Raw genomic sequence first — 27,433 nt, 5'->3', positions numbered from 1 at the left:
AATCTGACTTCCTATGTAGCATGTTTGGAATCCCAACTCGTGGCTTGGAGGCACTTTACTTTATCATTTTTGGGTAGGGCCAATCTATTGAAAATGGTTGTCTTCCCTAAATTGTTATACTTACTACAGTCTTTGTCTATATACTTGAGACCAGTGGACGTTAGGTGGCTGAATGCTCTTTTCCGAGGGTTCATATGGAACCAGAGGAGACCAAGAGTGAGTCTATGTATACTGCAACAACGCTGTGAACATGGTGGGATTAACTTTCCCTAGATTCATTTATACAACATGGCAGCTCAACTGCGAGTGATTGGAAATTGGATTACCAGCAGCTCCTGCTTTACTGATTCGACATTAGATCTACAATTTTCCAGACCCATTTCCTTAACATTACTTTTACACACTCCCTACTCGGCTCTAACGCCTGATCAACGGGCTAACCCTCTAGTCATGTCCGCCTGGAAGACATGGACCAAGGTCAGACAACATTTAGGATTAAACCCTAGATTCTCCCTACTCCTTCCCTGGACCCATAACTCTGACTTCCAAAACGCCAATCCCCATGTGGTCTTTCGTGGATGGGCTCGGAGGGGGTTGACATGTATTAGTCAGATAATTAACACGCTCACTCGCCGTCCCTATTCATTTAATAAACTACGTATTCAATTTGATTTTTTGGCCCGACACCCCTTTTACTACATGCAGGCCTGTAGCTATGCTCATAAGGTCATTAGACATTTACAAGATCAAGACTGGGATGACTTCTTCTGTCACTTAACTCCATCTCACCAATGCCGAAAGAGACTAATCACTACATACTATAATGTTTTAAGACAACCACTGGACTACACTAAATCACGATCAGGTGTATCTTACTGGGTTGACCACTTAGAACACATCACTCATGACGATATCCTGTCATCTGTAACCACAGCCGCTAAAAACCTCCCATCAGCCATGTACTGGGAGATGTCTTTTAAAATAGCACATAGGGCTTACGTGTCCCCTTACAGGGGCTTTCTCATGGGTAACTCCTCTGACCATTCGTGTTTAAAGTGTGGATCACCGCATGCAGACCTGTTACAGTGCCTCTGGTCATGCCCAACTATTGTTGAGTTTTGGCGTATGATTCAATGTTTTGTGTCAAATACCCTGTTCATACAATGCCCCTCAATCCAATCGTGGGGTCTCTTTGGGATCCTGCCACCTTCCATGCTCTATATCCCGAACCATCACAAAAAACTGTTATACTATGTCTCTGTGGCTGCTAGGAAGGCGATTCTCCAGGTTTGGATAACTAACACCCCCCCACCACACATCGTATCTTCCTGGAAAAACTATCTTACCTTTTCCGAATGGATTGGGTGGAAACCTCCCTTCGGAAAGAGCACAAAACTGAGGGATTTTTTTTTAGCTGTGGGAGAATTTTATACCTCTCTTACCACTTCACATTAAGCAAAAGCTGATTGCATGTTTTGGCTCCTCCACTTGGTACCTGGAGCATCAGTTGTCTGGTGTGACACCAATCAGGTTATGAATCCTTAAACATCAGTGTGGAATTGTGGTACTGCTGGGAGATACACGTGTCCATCCTCTCCCCCCCCCCCCTCCCTATTCTATCCTTCCCTTCCCCTTTTTTTATGGTTTCCTTTATGTGTTACATGTCCTATGAACATTGATACTCTTTTTTTTTTCTTTTTTTTGGGGGTAAAATCTCTCGTATTGCTCTAACGAGGATCCTTTGTAATAATTTATATGACTTGTAGGATATATTTTCTGCAACATATTGATATCAGTGTTCAGAGATGTTATTGCCATGGGACATGCTGTTGAATTTTTGAATATTTGTTTATTTGTCTGTAATTGTTGGAAAATAAAAATACATACTTTAAAAAAAAAAAACTGAACTTGTGGGAATTGGCTGAGACTAGATGAATCTGTGAAAAGGCTTTTAGAATTTCATCTTTGGACCCCCGCTCCCTAGTAAAAAAAAAACTTGCACAATCGGCTGCCTAGAGTATTTACAGTGGATTTAAAGTCTATACACCTCTGTTAAAATGTCAGTTTTTGTCATGTTACAAAATCATTACGAGATGAATAATTTCAGAACTTTTTTCACCTTTAATGTCACTTTTAATCTGTACAATTCCATTATAATCTTTTAGGGTGGAAAAATAAAAATAAAAAACAAAAATAATGTGGTTGTATAAATATGCACACCCTTAGGCCTTATTCACACGAGCGTATTTAACATCCATGTTACGCACGTTAAAACAACGGACGTCACACGGACCTATGCAATTCAATGGGGCCATTCAGACATTCAGTGTTTTTCACGCAGCGTGTGTCCGCTGCGTGAAACTCACTGCATGTCCTATACTTGTGCATTTTTTGCACATCACACGTCCATTTAAGTCAATGGGTGCGTGAAAATCACGGACAGCACACAGACGCACATCCGTGTGCTGTCCGTGATTCACGCAACAGTTGCTAAAGAAATGATGAGGAAAAGAAAACCACTTCCTTCAGTTTATTTTGCGGACGTAAAGAACGCGTGACATACGCGCGGAAAAAACACAGGCACTAACTGTACACGGATGTCACATGGAACCGCAATGCAGGAAAAACGCTGCATTTTTTACGCACGCAAAATGGACACGTTCGTGTGAATAAGGCCTTAAACTAATACTTTGTTGAATTACCCTTTGACTTTATGACAGCATTCAGTCTTTTTGGGTAGAAGTCTCTCAGCATGGCACATCTTGACTTGGCAATTGTTACCCACTCTTCCTTGCAAAAACGCTCCAAATCTGTCAGATTGCGAGGGCATCTCCTGTGTACAGTCCTCTTCAGATTTTCAATGGGATTCAGGCCTGGGCTCTGGCTGGGGCATTCATAAACTTTGATCTTCTTCTGGTGAAGCCATTCTTTTGTTGATTTGGAGCTATGCTTTGGGTCGTTGTCATGCTGAAAGGTGACATTCTTCTTCATCTTCAGCTTTTTAGCAGAGGCCTGCAGGTTTTACGCCAATATTGGCTGATATTTGGAACTGTTCATAATTCCCTCCACCTTGACTAAAGCCCCAGTTTCAGCTGCAGAAAAACAGCCCCAAAGCATAATGCTGCCTCCACAATGCTTCACTCTGGGTATTGTCTACTAAATTCGCCTCTGCTACACTGATAAACCTCCAACTATCGCAGTACATGATTTTGGTGTGAAATTTCAGGCTGGTTCCGCAGTGTATTTTATTACAGTGTGTGGCAAGTTAGCCTAAGAGGACCCAGCCAATGAACAAGTAGAGAACTCATATAGAAACACTATACACTATATATATATATATATACTATATGTAGTTCATAATACATAGTGTTATTTTAAATTGGGGTTACCCTGTAGGGTGGGTTTATAAGGTCATTTTGATGTACTTTTTGTGTGCAGTCCTTATCAGCCAAAACTGATTGGCTTCAGAATGATTTTGGCTTAAAATAAAAACAAAAAAAAACACAATGCATCAGCAACTGTTAAACCTGCGATGTGTGAACTATTTCTAAATGTGGCTGTAAATACATGAGTGTTTGTAGTCAGGATAGGAAGGGAACATATCAGAAAGTCAGTCAGTGGTCAGTGTCAGCAACTTATGTGGAGTGCAGTTGATTGCGTGGATCGGACTTCTTCTCTAGAACTTCTGCAGCGTCAATCCGCTGTCACTCAGCCCCTGCAAAGTCTCCTTTTCCTCACCAGCCTCCTCCTGTAGCCCCTCCCCTTCCCTCCCTCTGCAAGGTACAGCTGGCATCATTACACAGGAGAGAAGAGATAACCACCACAGTCCAGCCTGAAGCCCATTGCCAGCACAGCCAACCTAAGCTGAGGAAACCTGGAGACTGCTTTCCTGCACAGCCTGCCCCTGTTACCAACCCTCTCATCAGCTGTAGGATAGGTGAGCCCTGCTGTTCTCCTCCACCATGCATTTATATATAAGTTTTGCTGTGACTTGTATAACCTCAGTGTTCCACTCAGTAATTATTATTTTCTAGTTTTATTTGAATAAAAAATTTAATAAAATCAGTCCTCACCACTTCTCACTTCACCCATTGCTCCGCTACTGGTGACTTCAAGTAGGTGAACAAATGATGATGAGGGACGTCACCAGCTGTGCCCACTCCATTCAGTTACACTAAACTGACATCAAATTACAGGCGTCAGCTCAATATAGGGATAGTTTTTAATTCAAACTCTCTACATAATGCCACTGTGGGGCAGCAGTAGTCTGAGAGTTTCGGCGATATTAGTCGCCATGACTACTGCCAGGATCAAGATTAAGGCTAGGATGTCAGGGCTGAAGATAGCTATTTAGCACTGGCATCATATGTAGAGTTACTGCCTGACCGGACACTCATTTTAAACAGTATTCACAAACATGAAATAATTACCAGATCTAAGTTTGTGTGAAGCCATGCTCTTAAAACCACACCAACTTATTATTACCCTGGCCGAGAAAAGGAATAGCAGTCTTAAAAAAAAAAAAAGTTATTTAGATTTAAACCTGTCAAACTTATACGAAAAGGACACACATACATACCATAAATCGGAATATAAATAGAATAAATATTGATAGATCACTGGAAGACTATGGGGGAATTTAACAACAAATGGCTCAAAAGTAAAAAAAAAAATTAAACTTAAAATGGGCACAGTTAGCGGTTTGGACAGGGCCACCTGTGGTCCGACACATTTACTATAGAAGCTAGATTAAATTTTAACAGAAATTTAAACCCATGGCTGTCGTAGATTTCAATCCGTGGCGAAAGGACAGCTGAAGATATGACAAATTTATTAAGAGGTGTTGCATTTTACTCTAGTTTGTTTACTATTAAGACTGGCGCATGAAACGCAAGTCCTAATAATTCCCCACCATGTTGTGAACAGAGCTTAAAGGTACTCTTATACGGCCCGACGTGGGCCGTGTAACCGAGCGCCGATCAACCAGACAGCTAGTTGATCGGCGCTCGTTTGCTCCTTTCACAAGGAGCTATGTATGGGGACGAGCACTTGTTACTCCGATCGCTCATCCCCATACATTTCTATCATGTCAGCAACACATCTCTCTCTTTACACAGGGAGATGTACTGTCGACAAGGATAATATTTTTGGCATTTAATACGATTGCTCGGTCATCGGCTGATCGTTGCACCTGTTTACACAGGGAAATTATCGGGAACAAGTGTTCTGTGAATGCTCGTTTGCCCGATAATTGACCGGTGTAAAAGAGCCCTTACTGCCAGACAAAGTGTTTTACAGCTTTTTATAAGTTGTCTGTATTAAATAAATTTTAACCAAATGTGACTTTTCTCTGAGGCTAAAACAATAGCTTTTAGAAATATTTCAATACAATTTCTTTTTCAAGCCTTTGTCATGTCAAATTCATCATTTACTTATAATCACTTTGTATTTTTTTTCTCTTTTATATCACAGGGCCAAACAACTTTTCTTTTTATTTAAACACAGAGATGTCCATGGTTGTCATTATTAAGGCATATACGGATGTCATATATGGGTGGTTCCGAAACTTGGGAACAATTGACAATTAGCTAGAGACATTTGAATGACTGGCATGTAATACTACATCTTTCTTGTTGTGACTCCTTTAAATTGGTAACCAGATGTTTAGCTGAAAATTCTTTGCCGCTTCAGTTTTCCAGAGAAGTTTAAACAGTGATTCTCCATGGGAAAGTAAATATCTTCAGGGTCTGAATAGTTAAAGAAGTTTTCCTCCAGACAAGTATGAATGTAATATGATATAACCTCTACCTCAGTGCTGATGTGGCAGTACTATCTCCATCTGGAAAGAGATGCTAACAGCTGGCTCGTTGGTCTAGGGGTATGATTCTCGCTTAGGGTGCGAGAGGTCCCGGGTTCAAATCCCGGACGAGCCCATCTTTTTGTAATTTCAATGAGCCTTTTAGACATTTATACAATTTATCCATTCTGAATTATTTAGAATGAGTTGTTGAGAAATTGTATATCAGGACAACCCCTACCCTCTTTTAGTTAGAGCAGAGAGCCTTGACTAAGGCCCCATGCACACGAACCTGTTTTTGTGGCCGCAATTCCCCCGAAAATCCATTCATTCATTCCTATGGGGCCATGCACACGACCGTGGTTTTCACGGTCCGTGCATGGCCCCGGAGCCCGGACCGCAGAAAGAACAGGCAAGCTTTATTGAAAATAATGGCCGCGGCTATGTGCAGAGCCCGCGATTTGCGGGCGGCTCGCGGCTGTCACTCCGTGGCCGGCCGACCCGGAAATCACGGCCGTGCACATGGCTACGGTCGTGTGCATGACGCCTAAGACCACTCGGACATTGATTTCAATAATACAACATTTGGGAAAACAGTAGAAAACAGGTATCCTGATGGGACGACCTCTTAAAAAGCATTAAAAGAAAAAGTAGAAAAATCGAGGCAGTAAAATCAGGGGCACCTCCTGCAGCAGAATCCCCGGCCAGAGGATTGCCGATGCTCTGGCCAGGGATTCTGCTACTGGAGGAGCCCTTGGCATCACTGTCCCTATATGGACAGTGACTTCAGGGGCTCCTCCAGTAGAGGAATCCCCGACCAGAGCGATGGCAACGCTCTGGCTGGGGATTTCCCTCCTAGAGGGAGCCACAATGGCTCTATCAACAGAGAGGGGGGGTGATGCTATCTACAGGGAGGGAGTCTGTGGCACTATCTACAGGGGGAGTATGTGGCACTATCTACAGGGAGGTGTGTGGCACTATCTAAAGGGGTGTGTGTGGCTTCATCTACAAGGGGCTGTGTGGCATCATCTACAGGGGCTGTGTGGCATCATCTACAGGGGCTGTGTGGCATCTACAGGAGGTCTGTGTGGCCTCATCTACAGGGGGCTTTGTGGCGTCATCTAAAGGGGGCTGCGTGGCTGTATGTACAGGGGGTCTGTGTGGCACTATCTACCAGGGGCTGTGTGGCGCTATCTACAGGGGGGCTGTGTGGCACTATCTACAGAGGGCACTTTGGTATCTACAGTGGGCACTGTGGTATTATCTACAGAGGGCACTGTGGCACTATCTAAAAAAGGGATGTGTGGCAACATCTATAGAGGGCACTGCGGCACTATCTACAGGGGGCCATGTGCCACTATCTACAGGGAGCAGTGTGTGGCAATATCTACTGGGAGCAATGTGTAGCACAAACTACAGGGAGGCTGTGTGGCAATATCTACAGGGAGCAGTGTGTGGCAATATCTACTGGGGCAGTGTGGAGCACCATCTACAGGGGGCTGTGTGGCAATATCTACAGGGAGCAGTTTGTGGCAGGTGACTGGATTGGTCCAGTTCCATCACAGCACTCCCCCACCTCACTCTGACCACCGTGTCATTCCCTCCTTGGCTCCGTCCACCCGCCCTACTCACTCGAAGCGAGGTCAGGTGACTTAAAGGGTTTTTTCTTATCAAGGACAATTATGATATATCCACAGGATATTTCATAAATGTCAGATCGTTGTGGGTCCCACCTCTGAGACCCGCACCTATCTATAGAACGGGGCCATCTAAACCCCATTCTACCTTTGTGTGTTGTGGCTGAAGCTTGTGATTTCCGACCATGAAGAAGAAAACAGCATAGCTTGCTGAGCTACGCTGTTTCCGCATGTCCCATAGGACTGAATAGTAATTATGGAAACAGCGTAACTTGCATGGTACGCTGCTTCTGTAACTACCATTCACCACTATGGGAGTTACGGAAACTGCGCAGCTCATCGAGCTACGCTGTTTTCTTCTTAATGGTCGGAAATCAGCCGGAACACAGAAGGGTAGAACTGGGTTTAGGGGGCCCCCTTCTAGAGATAGATGCGGATCCCAGTGGTGGGACCCGCATCTATCTGACATTTATGACATATCCAGTGGATATAATCCAAAAAATGCAATATTTGAAGCAGCACAAATCCCGTTATCAGGAGCGGTGTCACGCTGTAAAATCAGACAAACCCAGTCTGACGTAATGTAATCTTCAGAAAAAGTGTGGTGAACAGCAGCACACGTCTCCCAAGTTTCAATCAATAAGTTATTTTATTGGTCAAACATCCAGTAAAAAATGCCAACGTTTCGACCCGTGACAAGTGGAGGGGCTTGAGAAAGACCCTCCACTTGTCACGGGTCGAAACGTTGCCATTTTTTACTATATGTTTGACCAATAAAAGAGCTTATTGATTCAAACTTGGGAGACGTGTGCTTCTGTTCACCACGCTTTTTCTGAAGATATCCAGCGGATATGTCATAAATGTCCCTGATGGGAAAACCCCTTTAAGTAAGTAAGTAAGTAAGTCGGAAGAACTCACTTCTGCATGCACTTCTTTTCAAAACTTACCATTGCAAACAGTCCACTGTGCTCCAGACTGACCGACGCAGTAGTAACATCATCAATACCGGATAACATCACACACCTCACCAAATAGAAGCAGCTCCAGCCATCACATTAGGGGTGAGTTAATTAAATGTTTGACCAAATATAGCAGGCTAATTTTGACGTTGATAATTTTGTATGGCGCACGAAAGATGTTATAAATATCCAAATGGCCCTTGTCAGAAAAAAGGTACCCCACCCCTAATTTACAGGGAGCAGTGTGGAGCACCATCTACAGGGGGGCTGTATGGCAATATCAACAGGGAACAGTGTGGAGCACCTTCTACAGGGGGGCTGTGTGGCAATATCTACAAAGAGCAGTGTGTGGCAGTATCTACAGGGAGCAGTGTGTGGTAATATCTACTGTGGGCAGTGTGGAGCACCTTCTACAAGGGGGCTGTGTGGCAATATCTACAGGGAACAGTGTGTGCAATATTTACTGGGGGCAGTGTGGAGCACCATCTACAGGGGGCTGTGTGGCAATATCTACAGGGAGCACTACGGAGTACCATCTGCAAGGCGCACTATTTACGCTTGTTTTTACACTACCAATAGTGGTCAGCACATATCACCTAGCCTGCCTGTGAACAACCAGATAACCAGAGAGATACCGGCCACCATTGTAGTTGTCAGCCAGACTAGTGCAGACATTTGTGTTCGTTTATTTGAATGCAGAAATTCTGGAAAGAAAGCCATTCCCACTATCCGCACCAACCAGATAAGCCACACCCCCATAAGACCCACCGACCAAAGACACCACACCCTGGGTGTCCCTGAAAAAAAATGTCAAATGTTGGTAGCTATGAACAAGGCACTGCACTTGGCTGTTACCCCTCAGCCCCATAGACTTTGAATGGAGCGGCATTGCACCCATTGAAAGTAATAGGCCATATGTGTAATGTATGGATAAGCAGGGTCCTCCATCTCTTAGCAATGGCTCTCTCCTCTGGCTAATTGAGGGGTTCTAAACAGTGGGACTCTATTACATCTATAAGGGTGGTCAACACCCCTGTTGTGATTGCTGTAAAAGTACAGCGCATTGACACGGGAAGTCACCCGTAGCTCGGGAGTTCAGCTCCCGAGCGAAAGAACGCTGCCATTGTCATGACAGCGGCGGTTAGACGCTGGGTGTCATGACGCGTTTGCGCAGGCCGGGCCATGAAGTCTCCGGCAGAGAAGGAGAAGGAGAAGGGGAGAGGAGGAACTGGAAGTGACAGGGGAGATAGCTGGAAGTGGAGAGCGAGGCGGACGGAGAAGCTGAGATCAGCGTGTGGCTGCTAGAGGAACGCTGAGGAAGGAAGACAGGCTAGAGAGGAGACGGCAGCACAGAGAGAGAGAGAGTCAAGGTCTAGGGCCGAGGGACCGGAGACCGCAATGAGCTACACTTGGAAGCAGCACTAGGCCCAGCAGACAGCACCAGCCGAGGAGACAGACCAGAGGGGTACAGGTACTGACTTTCCCCCATTGTCACCTCGTGCCACTGCAGGAACAGGGATTATGGATCCCATACTGCAGGCCGGAATTTCCAGCGCCTGCACTCATACCCACAAGACAAACACAGCCTGAGACGCATTCTCTAACTTCCCAACCTGCCTGTTAGTAACTGCCACGTGCCAGCGTCCCCGCGCTGATTTATGAGAAGTATGTTATCTGAAGTGAGAAGTTTTCAGAAGATTGTTTTGGACTGTTAACTATATCAAGTGTTTAGAGTTAGGAGCAGACAGCAGAAAAAGCAGGGTGAGAGAAGTTAGTATCGGACTAGCACCAGGACTTTGAACAAACTGCATCTGTCCCCTGTGGCTTTTCAGTCGCGTCCTAGGCGTGCTGCGTAGCTTGGACGCCGACTCAGGGAGAGAGAGGGGGTTGCCATTAAAGGTAGCGGATAGCTCCGCAAGAACACGTGGCGAGTGCCTGAAGGCCGTTCGATTTTCTGACCCCCGTGACGCAACCCGTGGCCGAGAGTGTTAGGGTATGTTCACACGCAGTAGCAAAATACGTCTGAAATTACGGAGCTGTTTCCGCCTGAAAAAAGCTCCTGATTTTCAGACGTTTTTGTAACTACGTATTTTATGGACGTTATTGGAGCTGTTTTTCAATGGAGTCAATCAAAAACGGCTCCAAAAACGTCCCAAGAAGTGACATGTACTTCTTTGACGCGGGCGTCTTTTTACGTACCGTCTTTGACAGCGACGCGTAAAATTACACCTCGTGGGAACAGAACATTGTAAAACCCATTGAAAGTAATGGGCAGATGTTTGTAGGCGTAATGGAGACGTTTTTTCAGGCGAAATTCGAGGCGTAATACGCCCAAATTACGTCTGAAAACAGTGCGTGTGAACATACCTTAACTCTTACCTTGGGTTATGCTGGCAATAGTGGATAGCCTCCACCGTGACTGTCAGAGGCGTGCCGATACCAAAGCTTGGTGACGTGGGGGTTAGGAGCAACCTCTCTGCGGTTTGACGTCCTCAACCTCAGTAGTACTGTCTGCTCCGCAGAAGGAAAAGGTCCTTTTCTATTTGTTGCAGTAAACAGTTAAACCAGAAGCTGTGTCGTATCTATTGTTTCGCTACCTAAGGTCAAGTCGCTTACACATCCATATGCTGTAATAGGGCATATAGATATTTCAGGCATGTGGTGATTGCAGTATGACATTAGCAGACAGGAACAAACACCAGGAGCAGAATGAAAAATGCATGTCCTCCTTTATTACTCCTTCTTAAATACCTTTTATTATAAATCATCAAAAGCACTTTAAAAATAATGAAAAAATATGTTACTATAAGATTTAAAAGAGAAAAAGTGGAGTGATTAAAAAATATAATTTGACTCTATTTGAATGAGTGTGTTGCAAGGCAAAATTCTGACTGTGCAGGGATCTATTTTCAGAACAGTGATGGTTCTCCAGGAGATTCTGGGGATTTTTTTAATAAGCGGAGACTCAATTTATGAATTGAAAAATGATAAAGACAGCTTATACGTTGCCATGTAAACAAAAGGGTAATTAAAAAAGATTTTGTTTGCTAGTGATGGTGCTGTATATATATTCATGATACAAGAAAAAAGATGAAGACGCTGCCAACATGGTCTAGTGGTCATGAAATAGAGATTTGTGTGGGCGGAAAAAGTATTGTGAGTGTTTCATGCAAGTGCAAGGGAATAATCTTTTTCATTATAGATATAATATATTTATTATATACTATATAAGTCTATTATTAAAGTATTTGTTGTTCTCATGGATCATGAGTCATTGAAGTGCATCAATGAAAGTGCTGTGTCCTGGCCACCATCTTCCCCTCTCTGGCAACCTAAACTGGAAGTGCTGGCATTTCTGAGTATGCGTAGAGTGTGTAATCGGCCACCACCAACATCTAACTACTACTTCCTTTTTCAGGACACTATCATCACAAATATCACTGCTAAATATAATGTGTTATTTTTATTATAAAATATGCTTACATTCACAGTTAACCAAGCATATATATATTTCAGTAGCCTGAGTGGGGTTGGAAGTACTACATGAGTAAGGGTATGTGCACACACAAAATAAAAAACGTCTGAAAATACGGAGCTGTTTTCAAGGGAAAACAGCTCCTGATTTTCAGACTTTTTTTTAAGCCACTCGCGTTTTTCGCTGCGTTTTTTACAGCGGTTTTTTAAGCTGTTTTTCTATAGAGTCTATGGAAAAACGGCTCCAAAAACAGCTGAAGAAGTGACAGTGACTTCTTTTTCGCTGCCTTTTTTTATGCTGCCGTTTTGAAAAATGGGCACGTAAAAAAACGGCCTGTCGGAACAGAACGCAGTTTTCCCTTTGAAATTAATGTGCAGATGTTTGGAGGCGTTCTGCCTCAGATTTTTCAGCCATTTACGGCCCAAAAAACTTCCGAAAATAAGCCGTGTGAACATACCCTTACAGGTGTATTCTCAAAATCATAAATGATCACCTATTCACAGGATAGGTGATAATTTTCTGATCGCTGGAACTCCCACCTATAGTGAAAACGGGGGTCCCAAAACAAAGAGGCGAAGCCAGGTTCTCCTGCACCTGGGGCAAAGATTCAGATTGGCGCCCTCCCCCCAAATTATTTCCCGACTTTTCCTTCCCCCTTGCCATGTTTGCTTTCTCTACCAATAAGAGGTGTAATTTTTTTTCACAATATTTCTAGTGTAACTCGAGCACAAAGGCATTTCTAAATTTTACAAGCGATATAGTTCTATAAGGGAGTTACCATGACAATAAATTAAAGAGGCCACACACAGCTCCCTGTATATAACACCACACAGCACCCTGTAGATATTACCACACATAGGCCCCTGTAGATAATGCCCCACACAGCCCCCCTTGTAGATAACGCCACACAGACCCCCGTTGTAGATAGCGAAACACAGCCCCCCCCCTGTAAATAGCGCCACACACAGCCCCCTTGTAGATAGTGCCACACTGCCCCCCTTTGTAAACAGCGCCACAGCCCCCCTTCTTGTAAACAGCGGCACACTGCCCCCCCCCTTTGTAAACAGCGCCACACTGCCCCCCTTTGTAAACAGTGCCACACAGCCCCCTTGTACATAGCGTCACACACAGCCCCCCTTGTAAATAGCGCCACACAGCCCCGCTTGTAGATAGCGCCACACAGCCCCCCTTGTAAAAAAAAGCCACGCACAGCCCGCTGCCCCCCTTGTAAATACCACTACCACTCTGCCTGACGTGACACACCGGAGGAGCCGAGAAGGTCATACGGCGCAGGCAGCGGCAGAGTTCCTTCTGACTAGGGTCGGTGACAGCCCAGGAGTGGACCAGTCCAGTCGCCTGATCTGAATCATCTGACCTCATGTCACTGACGTGAGGTCAGGTGACTGGACTGGTCCACTCCCGGGCAATCACCGACCCCAGTCAGAACGCCGCCGCATGAACTCCTAATGCTGATCGCTGCTGCAGGTGTTCGACATAAAGGGCTTCGGCATTCAGTAACTATCAGCTGCTCTGCGGCATCCCCCATTCCTACCACCTAGTTGCGCCCGGGCCATGCCTGCCCCCCCCCCGCAGCTACGCCCCTGTGAAAACCCTGTTCCTGCTCGGCCGCAGTGAGGGGGGCATTGAAAGGAGTGGCTGTTCAGCACACGTGCTGCGGCTCCATTCGAAATCTATGGAGTTGACGGAAACAGCCAAGTACAACACTCGGCTGTTTACGTCATCCTCATAGACAGCGAATGGAACAATGGGCGCATGATAGACCCCCACTCCATTCATGCTCCTCCTGATTGCCAGGAGGTCCATCAGGAAATACTTATATTACCCATGAAACAACAATTCTGAAGCACTTCAAGGTATAACTCTGCATTGCACTGTTAATTGATTTTAACTATCGAATGCCAGCTACAGTCCACAGGATTGCAAGCTTTGTACTGCAGATGTAGCTGTATTGTTAAAATGTATTAGTTGCACTACAAAATGTCTCCAGGTAGGCCAGGCTTTCTTCATACATTTCCAAGAGGAATAACAGAGGAACATAACAACACAGAGTTCTAAGCAAAGATGCTCTAGAATGGCTAATGAAGAATACTAGAATTTACTTTAAAAGACATGTCAGGAGAGGTTAAAGATCCTATATTAATCCCGTGAATCACAGGTGACGTCTTTTCCTTTCTTATCCATTTGGCCCAGACCGCCATAAAGACTTCTCTTAAAGGGTTTTCACCATCTCCAAATTTTCTTCACAATACTGTTAGTTAACTCGTCTAAAAAGTATTGCATGCATTAAATCAATTATTTTAACACTGTTTTATATGTCTGTGTCACACCTTGTTCCCCTGTTTCTCTCGCTTTGTGGGCATCACGCGACAAGCCACGTTCTCGGTGCGCGTTCACAATGCTACTGTATGCAATTACTAGCAGCATTGTGAATAGCAGATCCGTCCAACTTCCCAAACCCTCCTATAGTAAGCCCTGTTTCCACAATGTCCCTCGTTGCCCTCACCAAGTGTATAAAAGTATATAAAAAATAAGTATATAAATAGAGGATAGCCCTAGAAGAGCCCTGATAAGGGCTCTACATGACAGCCCAGGATCAAGCTGGGAAACCAACAAAGAATGCTGCTCAGCTTCCGCCTAGATTGGCCCAAGCCACTTAGATTCTTTTTCCCCGAGCGGATGGAATATCATTACTATACCTGCTTGTAGTTGCAGCAAGACCCGGAGTGTATGTGTTGCCACACTGTCATCAGTAGCGCTGTCTGCACATCTAATCCCATCAGAATAGATAAGACCAGCAGCAGGGTCAGTAGCTAAAGTGCAGGCAGCAACAATAAAAATGGTTGCTGGCACAGCGGGTTTCTAACGTGCAGAACAGGACAGCTCCAGGGCTACTACCCATGCCCAGAAGCTGTCCTATTCTCTTTTATTACAGAGTAGAAAGGTAGCCGGACTGTGAGCTACTGCACATTTGCATGCAATGCGTGCTCCCGACAATCTGACCAGAAACAGGGAAATTTACAGGCAGATCTGCGCAAGTGCTGCTACCGCAGCTCGACCACAGTGGTGGTCATAACCATAGGAGAGACAAATAATACAACTAGGGGGACAGGGATGTTTTTTTCCCTAGCGCTGAAAAGTTGAAAAAAGAAAGTATTTGCAAAAATGCATATATTTACACTTGCCAATCATCGCTGAATTGTTGCCCAGATATCCCCCCCCCCCCTGCTTCTGCAGTCATCCCCAGCTTCTGTAGCCACATAAATAAATTCAGACACCAAATCCATTAATTAATGCAGAGCCCAGACCAGATTCCCCAAATTAAATCAGACACCTGTGTAAATACGTACCCCAGACCAGGCCATAGAGACCCAACCACAGTTATGAGCCCAGACCAGACCCCAGAGATTACCACAGACCAGACTCTAGAGATGACTCCAGAGATAACCTCAGACCAAACACTAATATATTTAGCCTCCTCCTCACTCCCAAGCTCCTCTTCTGTTTGTGCCACCCCACCCATGGTCCTAACTCTGGCAGCGTCTGGACGTTGTGTGGCACACTACATCCTGGCAGTGGACGGCATCAGGACCAAGAGCAACAACTCCTAAAGAGGAACCCAGGGGCAAGAAAACTGGCAAAGAAACATTGTTCAAGTTCCCTTATGGTGCTCATTTTCAACGTGAGAGGAATATTGTGGGCAAAATAGGTACAGCGGGGCTCAGAGGAATACCAGGGCCATTTTGGCAGTGGCTTTTTTCATTGCTGAAGCTGGAAGGCATGGCAATTAGCAATACAAATTATTTCAATACCAATGTTTGTCTTCAGGCATTACATTTATATTAAAATGGTGAAATGCCTGTTAAAAAGTTGCTGTCTACACAAAGACAGAAGAAGGAATAATGGATACCTTAAAACATATCTGGATTATTATGTCTTTTGGGCAGACTTATTATACTGCTATGTGTGTTCATAAAATAAAGATTTCTGCATCGTTTCCTTGGAAGAGTCATTGAATATTAATAATGACTCCCAATCTTCAGCTTTTACTGAGTATTATATTGTAGGAGAAAATGAAGCTGTACAATTGCCCACTAACCTTGGACCACGCCTGTATACGAGTCAGTCTTTTCTTAAAAATACTTGTCCTGACTATATAGTGAGATTTGGCTTTTTCCATTAACAAAATAAAATATCTAACAGATTTTTCAGTGCAAAGAAAGACAATAAAAAAGTTTGATAAGAACATATTAATCTTAAGTTGAACTGGAATAAGTTTACTGATAGCAATGGTCCTCTCTGAACAAACTGTTTTGAGTAAAAGTGGAAATCAGGTATTTCCACTAAAACTGGGCCTATGTAAGCTTTGCGGAGTATTTCAGCGCATAATAAGGTTGTATAATAATAGGGTAAATAAATAATAAAATTAATTATCCATTAATGTGTGATACACTTTAAAGAAATCTACAGGCCAGGTTTTTCAGGGCAGTTGTCACCCTTTTGGAACTCACTCTGCACCTTTGTGGAGTCCTTCCAATGATTGCAGTTTGGGGAAATTGGCTGGGAAAGTGTTACCATGGACGGCTTTCAGCAGAGATGATGACGTTTTGGGGCCGCTGTGCTTGGGCCCCCTCCGTCCTAGTTCTCAAATATTAGGGCCTAGATAATGGCCTCTATAAACTGAAGGAATGTTCCTATCTGGCCCACACATCGGAGATAGCATGTAAGATTATAAAATGCCATCTGTATGATACGGATAGCTTTTTGTACTATGGTATTCGGCTAAGCGGTTAATCAAGGTATTGCACAAAATATCCATGCTCCGGTATTGCCTGATCTTTTGCTACTTCACTAGCAGCATCACAAGGCCCCAAAACATCATCATATCCGCTGCATCTGCAGGATCCACCTGAGTCATCATTTTGCAAAAAACTGCTGGGCCGTCATTTTACATCATTTCGTTCCAAGAGTCATAATGTTTTAATTTTTTCACTTTTTTTTGGCATGTCAGGTTGTATCGATTAATGGGGTACATATAATTTACACTGGTCTATTTGTTTGTTGTTTGTGTGTGGTTAAAAACATTTACTACTGATATGAAGCCAACATATCCAATAAAGTCCAAGTGCATGGTTCCTTTTTGGAGGCATGACTGGTCTGAAAGGGGTTCAATTTATGAGCATGCTGAAATCCACAGGCTTGGTTCTGTTTGGAAATTTCACAGCTCGGGCATCAGCCATGCGCTTTGCCACGTCTATGGCCGCGGACCGTCGTCCTGACTTACCCTTTGACGGCCACGGCCATGGACGAGCGAGTTCCCTCATCATCTCCCTCCTGGAAGATGCCAGCACTCACTTCCTGGTCTGGACACTGTCTCCCACAGGGAGCGCACGCATGGCCTTAAAGAGCCAGTACGCGCACATTTGCAGAATAGCTGCAATTAGCCCTGAATGCCTCTGGACTATAAAAGGGGCTCTGCCCTCTCGATCATTGCCTGAGCGTTGTTGTGTTACCCTTAGTTTGTCCAGTTCCAGTGTTTCCCGTTCCTGACGCCTGTACCCTGTATCCCGTGCTACCGTGCCTTCTAGTGGAGTCATGTTGTGCCCTCCGCTGCATCTACTGTATCGCACCCCGCCGGGTTTCTGTCTACTGCCGAAACCTCATCTTGCCTGAAACTACCACTACTGTCTACATTGCCTTTGGTACCCTTTCTGAACTATAGACTTTGCATATATACCGGTTTGGCCAGCTACTATTCCACTACGCGGTATGGCTCAGTGGGTCCACACCCCACGCCGTGACAGCCACAGGAGACTTTCATCTAAGTGCAGGGTTTCTTTTTGGAGGCATGACTGGTATGAAAAGGCTTCAATTGATGAGAATGCTGAAATCCAGTATAGGTACAGTTCGTTTACGGCGAGTAACATGTCGAGTAAAAAAAATAATGTCTTGTTTGTTATGGAAACCTGGTCTAAAACTGTGTGTATGTGATTGAGGCTATGAAAAAAAGACCTGCAACCTTCTATTGGCTAATACAGGTTATCTGATGTGATATGGAGGAAGGTCCTTGATGTGGAAGCCAGTTGTAATGTCAGGATAGGGAGACAGACAGGTGAGCCCTAATCTACCCGCCACTCAGTCCCTGCCTACTCGCACAGCCCGTCCTAGGCGACGGCGTACAACTGGGCGACGGTCCCTACGCTCACTATGTGCACGACAGACAAACAAGACAAGGGAACACAAAAGCAAAGGAATGTGGGGAGTTGCCCACGGCAACACCGTGAGCAACAGAGTAGTGGACGAGCCGAGTCAAACCAGGAGTGTACGTGGTAACAAATGCAGAGCAGGGGAATAGTCAGTCACACCAGGGTCAATATGAAGCAGAGGTCAATAGTAACAGCAGGAACAGCAGAGCCAGGAAACGGAAGAATCACAGGCAAAGGACAAGCAGCAAAAGACGGTAAGAGTGGACCAAGGGCGGGAGCTAGAACCGTCTGACCAGGCTGCGATAGGCTCTCCCACTCCTCAGCCTACCAGTCTGAGTGGTAGCAGATCAAGTCACTCTAGCAGACCTAGGAACTGATGCAGGCTGATTAACCACGGGCGTCGACACAGAAGCTGTGTAAGGCAAATCCTTCACAGCACCCCCCCCCCTTTTATGAGGGGCAACTGGACCCTTCCTAGGTGGACCTGGCTTGTTGGGGAACCGAAGATGGAACTTCCTGAGTATTAACCCGGAATGAACATCCCGGGCGTGTAGCCAAGTCCTCTCCTCAGGCCCGTATCCTCTTCAATGGACCAGGTACTGGAGGGAGCCTTGGACCATCCTGCTGTCCACAATCTTGGCTACCTCGAATTCTACCCCTTCAGGGGTAAGAACAGGGACCGGAGGTTTCCTCGATGTAGCCAAGGCCGGAGAGCAGCGTTTCAGGAGGGAGGCATGGAACACGTTGTGTATTTGAAAATACGGGGGTATCTCCAGCCAGAAGGAGACAGGGTTAATGACTTCAATGACCTTGTGGGGCCCTATATACCGGGGAGCACATTTTTTGGGACGAAACTGTAAGGCGCAAGTTTTTTTAAGACAGCCATACCCGATCCCCGACCACAAACAAGGGGTTAGCAGAACGTCTTTTATCTGCCTGTCTTTTGTATGCTCTGGGACGCCTCAAGGTTCTTCTGAACCTGGGCCCAGACTGTGCACAGTTCCCGATGAATGACATCTACCTCGGGATTGTTGGAACCACCAGGTGAAACGGAGAACCGTGGATTAAATCCAAAATTACAGTAAAAAGGGGGAGACCCCTGACGAGTTACTGACCCGGTTATTGAGGGAAAATTCGGCGAGGGGAATGAAGGAGAATCAATCATCTTGGCAGTCAGAGATAAAACACCTTAAATATTGTTCTAGAGACTGATTAGTCCTCTCGATTTGGCCATTAGTTTCAGGATGGAAGGACGAGGAGAAGGACAGATCAATCTAAAACTTCTTACAGAAAGCCCTCCAAAACAATGAAACAAACTGTACCCCTCTGTCAGAAACAATATTGACAGGAACCCCATGGAGACGCAGGATGTGTTCAACAAACAAGGTAGCTAACGTCTTGGCATTGGGTAGTTTCTAGAGGGGCACAAAGTGGCACATCTTACTGAAGCGGTCTACAACAACCCACACCACCGTCGTGCCTTGAGATGGAGGCAGATGGGTGATAAAATCTATGTAGATATGGGTCCAAGGTCTCTGGGGAATGGGCAAAGAACATAGTAAGCCCGCTGGTCGGGACCTTGGAATCTTGGACCTAGCACAAATTTCACAAGCGGCGACGTAGGCCCTAACATCTTTAGGCAACCCAGGCCACCAATAGGTTCTAGAAATAAGGTGCTTGGTACCCAGGATGCCTGGATGGCCAGATAGTGCAGAGTCATAATTCTCCCTGAGTACCCTTAACCGGAAATGCAGGGGAACAAACAGCTTGTTCTCAGGAAGGTTCTCGGGAGCTGAACCTTGATCAGCAGCAATTTCGGAGACTAAGTCAGAATCAATAAAGGATATGATTATACCTGGGGGCAAAACACAAGCAGGATCCTCCTCCGGAAGAGGGCTGACCATGAAGCTACGCGACAGCGTATCAGCTTTAACATTTTTAGACCCAGCCCTATAGGTGACCACAAATTTGAATCTAGTAAAAAACAATGCCCACCGAGCTTGTCTCAAGTTTAATCTCTGGGCAGATTCTAGAAAAAACAGATTCTTGTGGTCGGTAAGGACCGTTACCAGGTGCCTAGCCTACTCAAGGAAGTGGCGCCTCTCTTCAAATGCCCATTTAATGGCTAAGAGTTTGCGGTTGCCAACGTCGTAGTTACTCTCGGTGGGGGAGAACTTCCTGGAGAAGTAGGCACAGGGACGGAGATGGGTGAGGGACCTGGTACCCTGGGACAAGACAGCACCCACTCCCACCTCGGAGGTGTCAACCTCCACGACGAATGGCTCCATCTGGTTAGGCTGAATCAGTACTGGAACAGAAATAAAACACCTCTTAAGGACCGCCTCCGGAGGCCAGTGGAGGAGATCGCCACGCTTGCGAGTAAGGTCCGTAAGAGGCTTAGCGATGACCGAGAAGTTAGCAATAAATCTCCTATACTAATTAGCAAACCCCAGGAAGCACTGTAAAGCCTTCAGGGAGGCAGGTTGGACCCATTCAGCCACAGCTTGAACCTTGGCAGGGTCCATGCGGAATTCGTTAGGAGTGAGGATTTGACCCAAAAATGGTATCTCCTGCACCCCAAACACACACTTTTCGGTTTTAGCAAAGAGTTTGTTTTCCCGAAGGGCCTGGAGCACCTTCCTGACATGCTCAATGTGGGAGGACCAGTCCTTGGAAAACACAAGTATATCATCACGGTACACTACAAGAAATACCCCCAGGTAGTTTCTTAAAATCTCATTTATGAAATTCTGGAAGACCGCAGGAGCATTACACAACCAAAGGGCACGACGAGGTATTCGAAATGACCTTCGGGCGTGTTAAACGCAGTCTTCCACTCATCCCCTTCTCTGATTCGGATAAGGTTGTAAGCCCCCCGAAGATCAAACTTAGAGAACCACTGGGCCCCCTGAACCTGATTGAAGAGATCAGGAATCAGAGGAAGGGGATATTGGTTCCTTACAGTGACCTTATTCAAGTTTCGGTAATCGATGCACGGCCTAAGACCACCACCCTTTTTTCCTACGAAGAAGAAGCCAGCACCTACCGGAGAAGTAGAGGGACGAATGTAACCCTTGACCAGGCTTTCCTGGATATATTCTCTCATGGCTTCACGTTCGGGACAAGAGAGATTAAATATCCTACCTTTAGGGAGCTTAGCTCCTGGTACCAAAACGATAGCGCAATCATACTCTCTATGAGGAGGTAACTCTTCGGAAGCTTTTTTAGAAAAAACATCAGCGAAATCCTGAATAAACTCAGGTAGAGTGTTCACCTCCTCAGCGAGAGAAACAAAATTAATAGAAAAACAGGACGTCATGCATTCATTACCCCATTTAGTAAGATCCCCGGTATTCCAGTTAAATGTGGGATTATGCACCTGCAACCAAGGAAGGCCTAAAACCAAATCGGACGATAATCCCTGCATCACCAACACCGAACACTGCTCCGAATGAATGGAGCCCACAATGAGTTCAAAAACAGGGGTATGCTGTGTAAAATAACCATTAGAAAAGTGGAGTGGAGTCGATGCCCACTACCGGGACATGTTTAGGCAAATCAATCAATGGCATGACTAGAGACAGCAAATTCCACAGACATAATATTAGCAGAAGACCCTGAATCCACAAAGGCACTGCTGGTGGCAGAGCTACCGTAAAAAGAGACCTGAAAGGGAAGCAAGATCTTATTAGGTTTCATGTATACGGGAAATACCTGTGCGCCCAAGCGACCTCCCCGATGGTCACTTAAGCGCGGAAGTTTTCCGGCTGCCTATTCTTACGTCTAGGACAGTCGTTCACTTGATGCTTGCCATCCCCACAGTAGAAGCAGAGACCATTCTTCCTGCAGAACTCTCTACGTTGTTGGGGAGACACGGAGGCCCCGAGTTGCATTGGTTCATCCGAGTTTTCCGTGGAAGAACGAAGCAACGAAGCCTCGGGGGCCATCATAGGGAAGCCAGAGGAGAATGCACAAAAACGTTCAAGTCGTCGTTCCCTGAGACGTCGGTCAAGACATACCGCTAAAGCCATAACCTGATCTAGAGAGTCAGAAGAGGGATAATTAACTAACAGGTCTTTCAGAGCGTTCGACAGACCCAATCGAAACTCGCACCTCAAGGCAAGGTCATTCCACTGAGAAGCTACACACCACTTCTTAAAGTCACAACAGTACTCCTCAACGGGTCTCTTACCCTGACATAAGGTCACCAGCTGACTCTCGGCAAAGGCAGTCTTGTCAGTCTCGTCATAGATGAGTCCGAGAGCCAAAAAAAAGGTCAACAGAAGAGAGTTCAGGGGCGTCAGGGGCCAAGGAGAAGGCCCATTCCTGGGGTTCGTCTTGGAGCTGGGACCTAATTATACCCACTCGCTGGCTCTCAGAACCTGAGGAGTGGGGCCTTAAACGGAAATAGAGCCTACAACTTTCCCGAAAGGAGAAAAAAGTCTTCCGGTCCCCTGAGAACTGGTCAGGCAACTTGAGGTGGGGTTCAAGAGGTGGGGTGGAGGGCACTACCTGGGTAGCATCACGCAGGTTGCACCTCTGAGACAGGTCTTGGACCTGAAGGGAGAGACCCTGCATTTGCTGAGCCAGGGCCTCAAGGGGGTCCATAGTGTGTCAGGGACCGGGGTAGAAGCGGTATATGGGCCTGTGATTATGCAATGTCAGGATAGGGAGACAGACAGATGAGCCCTAATCTACCCGTACTCAGTCCCTGCCTACTTGCGTAGCCCGTCCTAGGCAACGGCGTACAACTGGGCGACAGTCCCTACGCTCACTATGGGAACACAAAAGCAAAGGAATGTGGGGAGTTGCCCACGGCAACACCGTGAGCAACAGAGTAGTAGACGAGCCGAGTCAAACCAGGAGTGTACATGGTAACAAATGCAGAGCAGGAGAATAGTCAGTCACACCAGGGTCAATATGAAGCAGAGGTCAATAGTAACAGCAGGAACAGCAGAGCCAGGAAACTGAAGAATCACAGGCAAAGGACAAGCAGCAAAAGACGGTAAGAGTGGACCAAGGGCGGGAGCTAGAACCGTCTGGCCAGGCTGCGATAGGCTCTCCCACTCCTCAGTCTACCAGCCTGAGCGGTAGCAGATCGAGTCACTCTAGCAGACCTAGGAACAGATGCAGGCTTATTAACCACGGGCGTCGACACAGAAGCTGTGTCAGGCAAATCCTTCACACCAGTGGTGCCCAATATGCTTTTGTGAATATTTCGAGAAGGGTAGGTCCTAGAGAGCTGAAACCCGGTCTAAAACCTTCGGAAGCGTGTGCCAAATTTGGTGCAGATTGGTCCAGTCGTTTGGCCGTGCATAAAGAACATGCAACAGACACCAGAGATTCATTTTTTATTTTTATATATATATATATATATATATATATATATATAAAAAATTATTTCTTTATTTATTTTTGTGGCAACTTTACCAATCATGTGGTAATGGCTGATAACAGGGAACAGCAAGGTCAGGATTGGTCTAGTCGTTTGGCTGTGCATAAAGAACATGCAACAGACATCAGAAATTTATATATATATATTTTGACAACTTGGGGGACAACTTAGCTCACAGGATCGCCATCTCCAGGGTGAGATGGTTGACACACATAGAAAGTTCACTCCAACACGTTGAATAAGGGTTCAAACCTGCCGCAGCTAGCTTTATTGTCTTCAACACAGCAAGCAGTGGTACAACAGCTGAAACCAGGTCTAAAACCTTCGGAAGCGCGTGATTTACTTATGTGACAAATTTGGTGCAGATTGGTCGAGTCGTTTGGCCGTGCATTAAGAACATGCAACAGACATCAGAAATTTATATATATATTTTTATATATATTTGAAAAAGTACCCGCCACTGCTCGGGTATAACATGTCGGTCTGTCTGCTTGTGTGTTTATTGGATTTGTTCCAAGGGTGCCCAGGAGGTTAGTCCATGCCCTCGTATTTTCTTGGTTTACGGGATTTTGCTAGTAGCCCTATATACCCCGGCAGTTAAGCATGATTTACTTCAATTTTAACTTCATAAGACTGTGACAGGGCCTGTAGATTAACAACATTGGCAGTTTTATTACCAGTTGGCCATAGACTATGGTTGGATCATAATTAAAAACAGCGTCATGCACTCAATAGAACGCTGAAAATGATGTGCTCTATCAGCTTGCTGACTGGCCTGGGTTCGGGCAGGAGTCTCTGCGCTTCTGTGAGCCATCTGTCTGATCTGTTGCTGAGAAAGCCCGAGTTTGCTGAAGAGTTTCAGCAGCTCGAGCAGCAGTATGACGCATTTGATCAGCTTGGAGTTGGGCAAAAGTGGACTCTGCAGCTAGTAATGCTGCTTTCCTCCTGGCCATCAGTAATCTGATTGGTTGCTATGGGTAATCGCTCCCCTATACCTTCCCATCTAGGATTATCTTGTAAAGTGCACTACCTGCTACTGCCAGATAACAACATCTTTATTATAAAAGCGAATGTCTGGACTCGCTTTTATAGTATTGGATTGTAATCATGTGGTAATGGCTGATAACAGGGAACAGCAAGGTCAGGATTAATCAAGTCGTTTGGCTGTGCATAAAGAACATGCAACAGACATCAGAAATTGATATATATATATATATATATATATATATTATTATTTTTTTGACAACTTGGGGGACAACTTAGCTCACAGGATCGCCATCTCCAGGGTGAGATGGTTGGCACACATAGAAAGTTCACTCCAACATGTGGAATAAGGGTTAAAACCAGCCGCAGCTAGCTTTATTGTCTTCAACACAGCAAGCAGTGTTACAACAAAACCATACAAAGTAAACCCTAGGCCATCCAGCCTCTAGCTAAACATGAAGTGTCCCTCGCTAAGAGACCCTGAGCTTTGTGCCCAGTACCTCAAAACATTCACAGCTTTACCTTACACTGTGATGACTCACAGGCTAGCATGCCTGTCTTCAGTGGCAGATTAAGTAGACCATAGGCCCTGGGCTGTTCCACAAGCTTGGGCCTCCTTCTGCACCACCGCCCTGCCACGTCGTGTCTATATTAAACACCACCTTTCTGTGCGAGCATTGACAAATGAGTGTTACGATTCCCCTTGTCAAAGGGCTGTGTCTCTACACACTGACAGTCTCCAACCATCGCTGACAGTATGACTCGTCCTCCTGACAATGGGAATGGTAACACGCATTTGTCTATTAGTCCTGGCTACACAAAGACTGTTTATAGAATACAAGGATTTCCTATAACAGACATGTCAGGAGAGGGGAAAGCTCTATAAATCCAATGACTCAAGTGATTTCTTTTCTGATGAGATTCGTTCTCTTTTCTGCTCTTCTCCATCTGACACAGACCGTTCTGGCGACTTCTCCTGATGAGAAATCTTTGCCCCTCGATTCTGCAGCCATTTTCAGCGTCTATAACACAAAAAAAAATCAGAAACTAAACACCCTAAATTGTTTTATACCCCAGACCAAACCCCTAAGCAAATTAAGACCCCAGGCCCGTACATTAACTCAGACCAATAAATTCAGTCCCCAAGGTATAACTAAACTTTTAAAAAACTTTTGGCGTCATAGTGATATGTCAGAAATTTTGATCGATGGGGGTCCGAGCATTGAGACTCCCACCGATCACTAAACCAAAGCTGCAGAAGTGCTCGGGTGAGCGCTGTTCCACTTAATTTCTGATAGTCTTTCCTCGGAGCGGAGCACGGACTCATAGACTTTCTATTGAGCCCGTACACCGCTTGCTCAGCTATCAGAGGAAAGACAATCAGAAACAAAGTGGCACAGCATTCACCTGAGCGCTTCTGCCGCTTTGTTTTAGCAATTGGTGGGGTCTCCGTGCCCGGACCCACACCGATAAGAACTTTTGACATGTCACTATGACATGTCCAAGTTTTTTTTTTAAAGTTTAGTTACCCTTTAAAGAGGCTCTGTCACCAGATTTTGCAACCCCTATCTGCTATTGCAGCAGATAGGCGCTGCAATGTAGATTACAGTAACGTTTTTATTTTAAAAAAACGAGCATTTTTGGCCAAGTTATGACCATTTTTGTATTTATGCAAATGAGGCTTGCAAAAGTCCAAGAGGGAGTGTTTAAAGTAAAAGTCCAACTGGGCGTGTATTATGTGTGTACATCGGGGCGTTTTTACTACTTTTACTAGCTGGGCGTTCTGACGAGAAGTATCATCCACTTCTCTTCAGAACGCCCAGCTTCTGGCAGTGCAGACAGCGTGTTCTGTAATCTACATTGCAGCGCCGATCTGCTGCAATAGCAGATAGGGGTTGCCAAATCTGGTGACAGAGCCTCTTTAAGTAGTCAGACACTCCTCCCCTTGCAGTAAAATAACTCCTGAGGGCTATATGGGGGGGATTATACTGCAAGAGGGGGTCTGAGCGTCTGACTGCTGAGTGATCTACACGAGGGCTTGAGCGTCTGACACTTATGGCTCTGGGGGGGAGGAGTTATCCCCCCCTGTAGAGACCTCAGCAGTCATTCAGACGCTCTGACAACCCGCCCCCCTGCAGTACAATAACTACTGAGGGCTCTATATGGGAATAATACTGCAAGGGGGGGGGGGGTCTGAGCATCTTACTGACTGCAGAGGGCTGTATGGATGGGAAACAATTTCACACAAAAATTTAGAAACTAAACATCCTATATACAATTCACACTAACACCACAAACTATATATTCAAACCACACACACTATATACACAGACACTATACCCACACACTTACACTACATAGACTTACATTATACACACACTATAAACTCTATATACACACACACACACACACACACACACACACACACACACTATATTGACTTACATTATATACATAGCACACACTATAAAATATATACACTATACACACATTATATGCAATATACGCACACACTTACACTATATAGACTTACATTATACATACTATAAACTCCATACACATAGCACACACTATATAGACTTGAATTATACACACATCTCCAGGGTGAGATGGTTGGCACACATAGAATGTTCACTCCAACACATTGAATAAGGGTTTAAACCAGCCGCAGCTAGCTTTATAGTCTTCAACACAGCAAGCAGTGTTACAACAAAACCCAGTACCCAGTGCCCAGTACCTCAGAACATTCAGAGCTTTACCTTACACGGCGATGACTCTCACAGGCTAGAATGCCTGTCTTCCCCAGACTGAGAGCCCTGTGTGAACAGCACACACCTCAATTAAAGAGCCGTCTCAGGTGAAGCCTAACTATGCTTTATCAGACAGCCAAAGACATGGACTGTCTGTATGGTGTGGAAGCCGCCCTTCTCCTTCACACTCCAGCAAACCAGGCCCTATTACT

General features: G+C 45.4%; 1 protein-coding gene and 1 non-coding gene across 2 annotated transcripts in view; both read left to right on the top strand.

The window, feature by feature from the left end:
* Window positions 1-27,433, top strand: part of LOC142743184 (uncharacterized) — a 116,028-nt gene that overhangs the window by 10,928 nt on the left and 77,667 nt on the right. The window lies entirely within an intron of this gene.
* On the top strand, window positions 5,862-5,933 carry TRNAP-AGG (transfer RNA proline (anticodon AGG)). Its single transcript has one exon. It is a non-coding gene; the product is annotated as a tRNA-Pro (tRNA).

This window comes from Rhinoderma darwinii, chromosome 2 (assembly GCF_050947455.1).
Source record: "Rhinoderma darwinii isolate aRhiDar2 chromosome 2, aRhiDar2.hap1, whole genome shotgun sequence".
In the NCBI taxonomy this organism is placed as follows: Eukaryota; Metazoa; Chordata; class Amphibia; order Anura; family Rhinodermatidae; genus Rhinoderma; species Rhinoderma darwinii.
Note: the sequence above shows the minus strand (reverse complement) of the source record. Positions and strands in the feature narration are given on the sequence as shown.